Below are 12,299 nucleotides of genomic sequence, written 5' to 3' on the forward strand. Positions count from 1 at the left end.
ACGTGCCTTCCATAGTAAGATTCTAAAAGGGGCATGGTAAAAGCACATACGGGGAGTAAAAAAAGAAGTCCCTGTCCTCATGGACTTTTCAGTATACTTAGGGTGAAAGGACATTAAAATGCATACAAAGAAGGAGAGATACGGAGTGGCATTGACAAATAATACACAGTCTAAGTGTATAGAGTTTAGAGTCTAAGTGGACAGAGGCTGAGATCCTCGCAGTCTGAAGTTGTCATGATTGCGGCATGGACGATGCCGGTTTTGAACTTGTGTGTTTAGAATGAAGAGAAGCAGGAAGGCTACTCCGGGAGAGGATGTTCGCATCGGAAAGACCTGACCTGAGCATTAAAATTGACACCTTATTAAGGATTTGTTTCCAAATAACCCCACGATGTGGCAGAACGATGTGGGGATGAAACAAGACTGGCCACGTGTTGAATCTGTTGAATCTGGTTGGTGGATACAGGGTTTGCTTTAGACTACTTTCTCTCTCTCTGTCTCTGCATGTGCTTCAGAAACAATAAAATGTAATTTTAAAATGTCTATTGGAGGGGTGCCTGGGTGGCTCAGTCGGTTGAGCATCTGACTTCGACTCAGGTCGTGATCTCACAGCTTGTGAGTTTGAGCCCCGCGTCGGGCTCCATGCTGACAGCTCGGAGCCTGGAGCCTGCTTCGGATTCAGTGTCTCTCTCTCTCTGCCCCTAAACAACTCACATTCTGTCTTCTCTGTCTCTCTTAAATATTAAAAACAACAACAACAACAATTTAAAATGTCTACTGGAACGACAGTCTAGGTAGGAAGAGAACAATAGTACACCATTAAATCAAGTTAAAAAAAAAAAGGATAAAATACACATTTCATGTCCTCACTGCTTGAAGGGAAAAGAGACCAGTTTGGGTCCCTTATAGCATTCAGGTGTAGGTCAAGTTTGAGAGCTGGGACAGAGACCTGTAGGAGACCCCTGAGGACTAGGCTGCCGTATTTTGACTGTTTCCTCTACTACAACCATCATCGTCACCCTCTTCAGCATCAAATATTCCTCTGTGAGCTCCTAGAGTTGGCAGGGAACACTCTGAGGTATGCAAATAGTCTAATCAAGATCTACCTGTCATTTCAGGTTTATGTTTTGCAATCCACGGGCTTGCTGAATTCTTGTTGGTGGGCTAGGTAGGATTCAGTTCGATCGAATAAGTATCCAAGGCAGAAGCAAGAGGCGAGAGAGTAGGAGGAAAACTGGGAGGAAGTTTGCAGACCTCCAAAACGCTTAGTCCTCTCACTACACTAAATTGTTTACTGACGTAACGATGTTTTCACCTTTTCTCCCTGAAGTTTCTCTTTACACAATTTTTAACTGTTACAATACAGCTATGGCCACTTCCTTTGAAAAGCAACGAATTCATACTGCATCGCTTCTGCCTCTTCTTCAGCAGCACTAGTTTTGGAGGTTATTATTAAAATCCATCAAAAAGCACAGCAATAAAACATTACTTAAGGGAAATTTCCTACACATCTTAAAATAGATTACGACACTCCCTCCCTGGAAGCTGAAGTCATTTGCGTTTTGTTTGGTGTTTCATTCGTTTGTTCTGAATTGCAGACACTGAAATTTTATTATAAACTGTGTGTACCCTATCTAATCCTCTAATCTAAGTTATCTATTTGAGTAAAACCTTGCAGCAGCAAGTTCCATGGCTTAATATCATATTGCGTCATGGTTAATTCATCCTAAATGCTTTGAATGCTAGGTCTATTTTTATTTCTTGTATTCTCTGTTGTTGCGAGATGGGCAGGGCACAAAAGAATTCCATTAGTCTACATCTCTTATTTACATGTCAGTATTTACCCAATCTTCCCTTCTCGCTCTTCCTCCTCCACTTTCTTCTTCCCCCTTTTATTTATGAAATGAACGAGCTTAGCTCTCACCTGGCCATAAATACCGTGATGGAGCATTCTCCTCCGACATTTCAATGAATGCAGTCATTGGAACGTCCTACAATCTTTTCCCATGAGAATTTCAAATATTGGAGGCCTTATTGGTTTCCACTTATTTCTGTCGTGTCATTTTGCACTGGGGTCATGGTCACAAACAACAGAATAATAAACGGTAAGTTCCCAAAGAATTGAGTCATCACTGTTGCTTCTTAGTAACCTTTCCTATTTGAACTCTTTTAGTTCTAGCTTCTTAAGAAGCAAATTAGAGTCCACTTTTCCATCTCAGAATGTGAATTTCCCAAATAAATGCAATAATTGGCCCCATTTGATTTCCTGAATTATATTTTCACCCCAACTGGAATATCACCTAACTTTCATGAAAAATAAAGATTTGAAATCCGCAGACTCATTAAGCTTTGAACAACTTTGGTGGTCAAGTTGAACATAACTGATGTACAGACATCCCCCACTTCTCCAAGTTAAGCCACTTGGCTTTTAAGGAAAGACCTGCATCAGTAGGTCTAACGGAAATAATTCCAAAGAGGAGTTTCTCTTTTATGAGAAAAGGTACACAATGAGTTTTGCAGGAGCCACTGTAGAGGCAGCGCTAACCTAGCAGCGAGAGTGGTACTTGCCCAGCTCCTTCCGGGGAACCGCACAAGGCGTCTCAGCAGCAAGCCCCAGACCTTTGAACTGTGTGTGTGAGCATCTGGGCTTTGTCTCCATTTACTGGTGCATCTGTGTCCTTAAGGTACCAGGAAAGCCTAACAGGGGTTATTTTGGGGTCAGAGAATACTCAAATATTTGCCATGTAAATTAATAGTAATCACTTCTTCTTCTTCTTCGCTTGAGGCCATTTCAGCTTACAAAAGGATAGCAGGGGAAACCTTTGTATTTAGTTTTTCTATAAGCTTTTATTTCCTCATCCTTTAACATCATGGTTCTGGGGGCGCCAGGGCGGCTCTGTAGGTTAAGCATCCAACTCTTGATTTTGGCTCAGGTCATGATGTCACGGGTGTGACATTGGACCCCAATTTTCTCTCTTTCCCTCTCTCCATGCCCTTCCCCTGCTCCTGCTCTCTCTCTCCCTCTCTTTCTCAAAATAAATAAACTCTAAGAAAAAGTCACATTCAAAGAAAACACATATCCCACTCCATTTATTAGCTTCCTTCAAGAGACCATTCTAAGGACTTCGCAAAGCCTGCCACACAAAAAGTCCCTCCTAGATCCTTTTTAGATCTCTCTTCCCACCCCCAAACTTTCACTCACAGCAGCAGCTAAATATCCTTCTCTGTATCACAAATACATATTTCCTCACCACGATTATGCCCCACTTTCCATTCACCCCTTCCTGTTTTACTCAAGATTGCAGTATCCCCGCCCACGGAACACCTAACGGCAGGGGACCCACCGCTCCTCCCCACCATGCAAAGTGCATGCACATCTTTTGGAAGTTCAGCTTCTCTCCCACTCTGATTACATTTCATGAGACTATCATCCCCCTTTATTCTGGTGAAGGGTGGTAACATTCTTTGGCGCGCGTGTGTGTGTGAGAGATAGAGAAAGAAATGGCAATAAAATAAGGTAAGATGCTAACATATTTACACAGCATAGTCATCAGAGTAAATCTAATGGACCTGTATGAATTTTATATCCTGAGAACAGAGAATACACTCTTCTCAAATGCCCATGGCTAATTCATAGAACTTGACCATATACTGGCTCACAAAGAAAGCATCCATCAGTGGCTTCAACAAAGGGAGTACTGCAAACAACACCTTCTGATCCCATCGCAGCACAACTAGAGTTTACGAACAAAAACAGAGCACAAAAAGACCCTTCTACATAGATAGTAAACGTCCTGTTAACTCCTCGGGTAAAGGGAAAATAGAAACTGAAATTACAATAATAATAATAATAATAATAATAATAATAATAATAATAATGACGACACTGGTTTCCAGTTCTAGTCAGAATAGGAAAAACATATCCCACCCCATTTTTTCCTATGAATTACAACTAAAATCCCTGGACAAAAGCCATGAGACTGTGAATGGTGGGAAAAAAAGGAGGAAGAAAGGCTAGAACCTCAGGACTAGAGGCACAGCTGGGTCTTTACTCTCCTATATATTCCAGCCTGTGTTCCATACTTTGGAAGTACTACCAGGGACAGGAAAGAAATCTTGAAGGAAAGCCTGTTCTCTCCAGCCAGAGGTCTAGGAAGAGGGTAGCCCGGCAGGACAGAGCCCTTTAGACCGCACCCAAACAATTACAGGCAGCTGTCATGAAGGAAGCAACACCCCAACTCCCCCTCACCTTGGCCTGGTTGCGGCAGAGACAGTGGGGTGAAACCACGGTGAGCGTCCCCACCCTACCTCAAGCAAACAGTGTCACACGTCTGGCCACTGGTGGTGGCTGCAGCCACAGAAAATAGAACCCTACTGCCTCCCATTTACACTGAGAACACAGTCTTTGAGGTGGGATCTTGTCCACTCTGACCACCCTGAAGGAAGGAAAATGAAGAATACAATAACCAACAAACAAGTAGCCCCCTCCTCTCCCAACTAGACAGTTTGAGAAGGATCACACAAAGGCAAGAGATGGAAAAAAAAGATCCTTCAAATTTGTATATGAAGCCCCAGGCACACACCCCTGTTCCACTCATCTGTAAAACCAAACAGAATCAATAAAGCAAACACTGGGAGAAGGGAATTGTGGTGCAGTTTCACACAGGCCTCTGGATAATGCAGAAGTGGGGCAGATCAGAATAGTACCGCAAAGATTGTGGCAACTAAATTGACACTAAAACCCCAGCCTACCAAAGGGAGCCAGGACATGCTTTGTAATAATAAATGTGTTAAATCCTACCAAAGAGAAGACTGAAATGAAACCAGAGTCTCCTTACAAAATACTCAAAATGTTTAGGATACAATTCAAAATTCATCATCATACCAAAATCCACGAAAAATCCCAATTCACATGACAGAGGATAATTAACAGATTTCAACATCAAGATGATACAGGTGTTGGAATTATCTAACGACGATTTTATTTTTATTTATTTTTTTAAAATATTTTTTACATTTATTTATTTTTGAGAGACAGAGAGAGAGAGTGTGTGAGTGGGGAGGGACAGAGAGAGGGAGACACAAATCCAAAGCAGGCTCCAGGCTCTGAGCTGTCAGCACAGAGCTCGACGCGAGGCTCGAACTCACGAGCTGTGAGATCATGACCTGAGTCGAAGTCAGATGCTTAACCAAATGAGCCAACCAGGTGCCCCAAATGAGGATTTTAAAACAGCTATTAGAAGATGCTACAACTAGCAGTTTCAAACACTTTTGTAAGAAATAGAAGACACACAAACAAATAAATGCAGATACACTGGAAAATCCAGATGAATTGGATAATTCCCTAAAGAAATACAGATTACTAAAACCAGATTAGAGCTGAGAAACTTAAACAGACCAATTTCCATTAGAGAAATAGAGAGCATTATGAAGGAACGACTCCACAAAAAAACATCAGGTACAGATGGTTTGACAGTAGAATTCTACCAAACTTCCAAAGACCAGAGTCCCAGTGCTCATTATTCTAGAACACTGAAAGGAAAGAGAACATCCCAATTCCTTCCCTGAAGCAAGTGTAACATTGATACCTAAACCAGAGGAAGACAGTAGGGCAGGGAGGGGACACATACCACACATCACAAATATTCATGCAGAAATTCTAAACAAAATATTAGCAAATAGAATCCAATACGACATTAAGAAAACAATACGCCAATACCTTGTGGAATTTATTACAGAAAGGCAAGGTTAACTCAATATTAGGAACTTTACTGCTATAATATACCATATTAATAAATCTAAGGAAAAAATATTATGATGATCCGGACATATGATGAAAAATCCACTGACAAAACTTAATACCCATTCGTGATTAAAAAAAAAATAATTTAAATGCTGAAGAAAAAAGATGTCCACTATCTCTGCTACTACTCAGCTTTGCACTGAAGGTAGGAGCAAATTCCCTTAGACAAGAGAACTCAATCAGAAGAATAAGAGTGGATGAAAAAAATAAGTTAAATCACCTGTATTTTCTAGATGCTATAATAGTATAGCTGGACAGCCATAGGTAATCAGTAATAAGAGCAAATCAAACAATTAAAGAATTCAATGAAGTAGCAGGCATAAAAGAAACATTAAAGAACGTCCGCAGTTACATCCAAATACCTATGGAAAATCCGAATATGATAAAGGCAGCATCTCAAATCAATGGAATAAAGACGGACATTTAAATAAGCAACTCTGGGACAACTGGGTTGTCATGTAGAAAAAGATAAAATTAGATCCATATCTCACCCCATCTATAGGAAAAAACGCCAAATGGATAGGGATCTAAATGTAAAAAACTGAATCATGGAAGTACTAGAAAAAAAAAATACTGGTCAATTCCTCTTTAACTTCTGTGAAGAAAAAGGCTTTGTAAAAATCCAGGGACAGTAAAAGAAAAGATTAATAAATGTGACTAAAAAATTAAAATTAATGCGTGTCAGAAAATACCAAAAACCAAGTCAAGCTATAGGAACATTAACAACATACACCACAGACAAAAGGTCTATACTTCGAATATGTAAAGAAGTCTTAAATGTGAAGGGCAAAGGACCAAAAACTTGATGGAAAAAATGTAGAAAAGTCGTGACCAGGCAATTCAAACACAAAAGAAATTTTTTTAATGGACTTTTTTTTAAGAGAAATTTTAGGTTCACGGCAAAACTGAGTGGCAGGTAACCAGATTTCCCATATACACCCTGCCCCCATTCATAGCTAGCTTCCCACACAAACAATGTCTCCCGCCTAAGTGGTACATTTGTTACATCTGATGAACCTACAATGACACATCATAATCACCCAACGTTTATAGTCGATATTAGAGTTCACTCTTATTATATATTCTGTGGGTTGGACAAATGTATAATGACACATAGCCACTAGTATATAGTATTATATGGAGCAGTTTCACTGCCCTAAAAATCCTGTGCTCTGCCTACACATCCCTCCCCTCCTCCCCACTCCTATTTTAAATGTTTATGCAATTAAAAATACGGGATTTCCTCCACTGCTCTTATGTTTAAAAATTCCCTCTGTGCTCTGAGATTCAATATCTACTTGCCCATGTCTTCTGCTAGTTTGTTTTGTTTCTTTCTGTTATTTTTTGGTATGAAATGAAGATCTACTATTTAATAATAATAATAATGATCAATTATCCTACTAGTATTCCTTTAAACTCTCTTCCCTCCAAATCTGGGTGAGTCCCATTCATCACAAGCTAAGTTTTAACTATGTAAGTCTATTTCTGCATTCTATTCCATGCCATTCATCTGTCCATTTCTTTGCAGTGAATTAAAACTGTTTCATGAAAGTGTGTTTCAGTATTTGCTAAGGCAAGTCCCTCCAATTGCTTCTCGCTTTCAAAACAGTCTTGACTATTTTCAATTCACTTAAATTTTCTACAGAATTTTAGAATTATTTTTCAAGAAAAACATCCCACTACAGAGTATAGTGGAATTAATGTCTGTGATTTTAAAAATACATGGAGTCATGTGTTCCTTAAGGAGACTAGCCTTGTTTCTCTGATGACAGCCACTCCTGGAAGACTAGTATGAAGGCTCCTCAGGACACTTCCATCAGCAGCTTGGAAGGAGCAGGAAAGAACATACAAGGGATGTAGAAAGAGATAGAGACAGAACTCAAACAAGCAGAGACCTGACTTCCTTCAAAGGGCCAGACTATTCAGTCACTCCATGTTTACCTGAATATGAATCAGACAGAAAACAAATTTGGTCTCGTGAAACATCCAAAAACAGTGTCACTGGGGTACAGTCTGCAGAAGAACAGAGGTGGCATCTTCGTAGGTTAGATAACCAAATCCCATCTGCTTTTACATTATTCTACTCCAGATCCTGGGACCAAGGCTGTAAGTGACGGAGAACAATTCACCCAAACGTGTCAGATCATCCATCACTCATAAGAGTCCAAGTCTTGGGAGAATTTTCTTTTACCCTTAAGGTTGGGTAAGTTTCACTGTTGGGCCTGCCTTCAATTCAGTTCATACCACGTAAATGGCATGCAGTTTCTGTTTTCATAACTTGGGAAATACTACACAACTGTAATTGTTTCGTAATGCAATTCTTTATAGTGACCCATTTAGAAACACAGGTCAAACTTGTTCTTTTCTGGGTTCCTTGGCCTGGAATATGTTCCCAAGTCCCAAAGCATGACATGGTGAGACGACAGAATTCAAGTTGCCAAAAATTAGTAAAATAACTTAGTGCATGTTAGTAAAATAACTTAGTGCATGTTCCAAGGACACGATCTTTAACAAAGGAAGCTAGTTATAGTCTTCTTTGCCCAATGGCCACTAATTTCTGTCTCACTAAACCCAAATCAAAGCTATCACTAACACCTGCAACTCTCCTAGCTCCAGCCCCTAACCTTTCTCTGACTTTCTGTTATTTAAAGTACTCTACATAAATGCTTTATATTCCCTTAACACCTTAACAACAACTACTTAGGGGCGCCTGGGTGGCGCAGTCGGTTACGCGTCCGACTTCAGCCAGGTCACGATCTCGCGGTCCGTGAGTTCGAGCCCCGCGTCAGGCTCTGGACTGATGGCTCGGAGCCTGGAGCCTGTTTCCGATTCTGTGTCTCCCTCTCTCTCTGCCCCTCCCCCGTTCATGCTCTGTCTCTCTCTGTCCCAAAAATAAATAAAAATTGTTGAAAAAAAAAAAAACAACTACTTAAAATGTGGACAAGTAATAATCCTTTAGGTCAAGCAGCTGATGAATTGGAACATTACCAAATTTAGTTTTGGCTGTAACTTCCCCAGGATTATTTTAAAATAAAATTATTTATGAGTGGGCCTTTTTTAGACCCACTAATAAATTTGAAGTGGATTAGTTACCACTTTTTTCAATATTGAAACTAGACTATCTCAAACATAAGCAGCAAGAAAGTTTGTAGCACAAAGCTACATAGAGAAGACATAAAGATTTCAACAATTCCCTGTAGCAGTTCAGAAAAATGATGTCTATATTTTGATAATGAAAAGCAGAGATTTGTGTGATATTGGTTAGGGTGCTCAATCTCTTTCTGGAGTTGGACTTTTATCCATCCTTTTATTCCTTTCCATAATTACAAAGTGAGTCTGTGGCTAACCTCATCCACCCAATTCCCAAGGTTATAGAATATGTTTAACACTAGACCATAGTAGCTGGGCCCCCCTCCCTTTATTTCTGATGGAGTCTGAAAGTAAGGATATGACCTAACCTCAAACATATCTTATCAGCCTCTTAATTCACAATTATCTGCTAATATTATAGGCATGAGAGTAATTCAATGTTTAATTTAAAATGTTATGATGTTTATATAGTTCTTGTTTTATGGTCAAATACATAAAAATAAATCAAGAATGTGCCACTGAATATAGTGAAATGTGTCATTATGTTAAGTGACTCTTCCTAAATATTCATACCTGGAGAGGCCACGTTTAATAGAGCCCTTATTTTACCTATCTGTTTTAAAAAGTTAAGTGTTCATAGCAGTTGGTTGTGAAGAGAGAAAATACTCAAAACCACAGAACAAGTGAGGGTCAAATGGGTCAACAAAACTCAGGCCTCTCACTCTGTCTCCTGCGCGTGCCCCTGCCCCTCGGACATCTTCAGAGGTGGATGAAAGTCTAGTGGAGCCTCTACCCATCCTCAGTCTCCTCTGCTGGATCCTCCTGTTTGCTTCCTGCTGTAAATGCTGGTCCTCTCTTCCCACCCTCTCTCTGGAAGATCTCAGCCACTCCCATTACTTCCATGGTCACCCACCACCGAGGACTCCCAAAATTGCATCTCCAGACCCAAGATCTCCTTTAATTCCTATATTCTAATGTCTACTGGACATCTCACAAGCATCTCATGATCTTCCCTCATGATCTTTCCCCAAACCTGTTCTTCCTTTTCAGCCCTTCTCTCTATGCAAATGGAACTTCTATTAGTCCAGTTGTTCAGCACACAATTTTGAGGGTAACCTTTGAATTCTCCATCTCCCCCATACTTATGCAATCCATTGCCAAGTCCTACAGTGAACTCCTACTCCAAAACCTATCCCAGGTCGATCCACTTCTTATCATCTCTTCCTGGACTACCTTAGTCCAAACCACCATCATTGCTTATATGCCTTTAGAGCTGACAACTATAGCTCTTAAGCTATAAGAGCTTACAACTATGTATATGTGTATTTGTTTAATGTCTGTCTCTCCTTTATACTTTAGGCCCCATGAAGGCAATGCCTGTGTCTGTTGTAAAACTACAATAACCTCTATCTTAGTAGAAACTAACAATAGTCCTTCCATAAATGAAATTACAGAAAGAAGAGAGGACTAAACAATCTCCTTTTTTGGTGAGTTTTCCGAGAAGTGGCGTTTCCCATGTTGAATTAGTTGAAAGCCATCAACCATATTAAAGTTAAATTTTAACTAAATATTGATAAAATGAATTATATTCTTATATTCCATAGATATAGGATTAATTCAATTGAATCGATGCAAAATTTGAGATGAAAATGCCACTGCAAGGGAAAATACTTCCTCTTAGATATCTGATCTGCTGGAGAACAAGCCCAGTTGCTTCCATGCACCAACCCCCATGTGCACTGGCTGAGACAGCCACGATACCCAATCAACAACCATGCCAATGAAAACCATGCAGATCAGATCCTTGGCACATGCAGTCTTTCATGAATGTGCCTGAAGCTAGGATCCTTAATATGCATATAATCTCTTCCCACTTCCCTGCAGCCCATAAACATGTCTAGGAGGCCACTGTGTCTCCTACCATCTGATCCACATACTAATGCACATAACAATCTTTAAGTCAGACTCAGCCATAGTAGAATGTCTTGGGCAAGTATGACCTGAATGAAGATGCAAAGACTGTACACCAGAGATAAGAGGGAAAAAACTGCACAGTCTTATTTTGGGAGGAAATTCCATGGACATTTTGGCATCATTCACAAAACCAAAGAAGACTATTAACAGAACCAATTTTTTTTAATGTTTATTTATATTTGAGAGAGAGAGACAGAACATGAGAATGAGCAGGGGAAGGGCAGAGAGACCGAGAGAATCTGAGGCAGGCTCCAGGCTCTGAGCTGTCAGCACAGAGCCAGACGTGGAGATGGAACCTATAAGCCATGAGATCATGACCTGAGCCACAACCAATGGAGCCACCCAGGCGCCCCATAGAACTTATTTTAATAAGGTTGCCCATTCAAATCCTTCATCTAGTGGTTCTTCCCCCTCCAGTCAGCAGTTCCAAATTATCTACTCATTGATCCAACAAATTTTCATCAAGGGCCAGCCAACTGGATGTGAGGCTTGCGCCACACTGTGGGGATGCCATGGTAGGTAAATTAAAACACCGTCCCAGCCTTCAATGGGACCAAAGTTTGGTAAAGGAGACAGTTGATGAGCAATTACAAGGCAGCATGAAAAGTGCCACAGGGGGGTGTTGTCTGAACAACCAAGAAATAGAGTTCATTGAGAACTAGAGGGAGCAGGGAAACCCAGCAGAGACAAGTGGACTTGATCCAGTCTGGAGGGGAAGGAAGCCAGAGCCACACATGCAAGTGTTCAGGGACAGTAGGGAACATGGCAACCCTTTAAGTGGCCGATGGAACTACTGGTCAAAGGCAGAAAGAAAAAAGAAAAAAAAAAAAAAAAAGACAGACTAGGGGAAATAAGAAAGGAAGAGGAAAAGCTAGATAATGAAATTAAAAAGACAATCAGGATTTTAAATTAACCCATCCAGTTGTAGAAGGAAAAAAGTTGTGTATGTCCAGAGAGGCCTGAGTGCTCCATTAGGTCCCTGTGTCATGTGTGAAAGAAAATATATATTGTTTCCTAGCCATCAATTTTAGTAGGCAAGAGTCAGTAAAGTACCTAGAACGTTGCTTTTCAAACTGCAGATTATAATCCACTGGGGAAAATGAAATAAATTTAGTGGATGGACATCAACATTAAAAAAAAAAAAAAAGAAATACATTGGTACATGATAAGACAGAATAGTATAGGATACATGAGAACAAACAAATAGAATAGATCATAAAGCACTGCTCACAGGAAGGGCAAGTATTATTTCATGGGTACCCATGCATGTGATCAATTACAATTGCTTGATAACCACCCACCAAGAAGTGGGTCCAGTGACGATTCCAATCAAGTCTTGGCATCCCTTTGAAATCTTTCTTAAATATTTAGGGCTTACTAAAGCTCCTGGACCCTGGCCAAAAAGGTAAAATTCTTGCTCTTTGCTGTTAAG

The 12,299-nt window shown here is 40.2% G+C and overlaps 1 protein-coding gene and 1 long non-coding RNA gene across 3 annotated transcripts in view; one reads left to right on the plus strand and one right to left on the minus strand.

Annotated features, from left to right (window-relative positions):
• Positions 1-12,299, minus strand: part of SERPINB7 (serpin family B member 7) — a 52,422-nt gene that overhangs the window by 34,894 nt on the left and 5,229 nt on the right. The gene's annotated exons all lie outside the window — the stretch shown is intronic.
• The window catches only part of LOC121032828 (uncharacterized), a 28,450-nt gene that overhangs the window by 9,340 nt on the left and 6,811 nt on the right, over positions 1-12,299 (plus strand). For both annotated transcript variants that reach the window (XR_005791506.1, XR_005791505.1), the window contains exons 2-3: positions 7,893-8,006; positions 10,253-10,380. This is a non-coding gene — a long non-coding RNA (uncharacterized LOC121032828). The remainder of the gene's footprint in view (positions 1-7,892; positions 8,007-10,252; positions 10,381-12,299) is intronic.

Source organism: Herpailurus yagouaroundi, unplaced genomic scaffold (assembly GCF_014898765.1).
Source record: "Herpailurus yagouaroundi ecotype Mexico unplaced genomic scaffold, PumYag 142, whole genome shotgun sequence".
In the NCBI taxonomy this organism is placed as follows: Eukaryota; Metazoa; Chordata; class Mammalia; order Carnivora; family Felidae; genus Herpailurus; species Herpailurus yagouaroundi.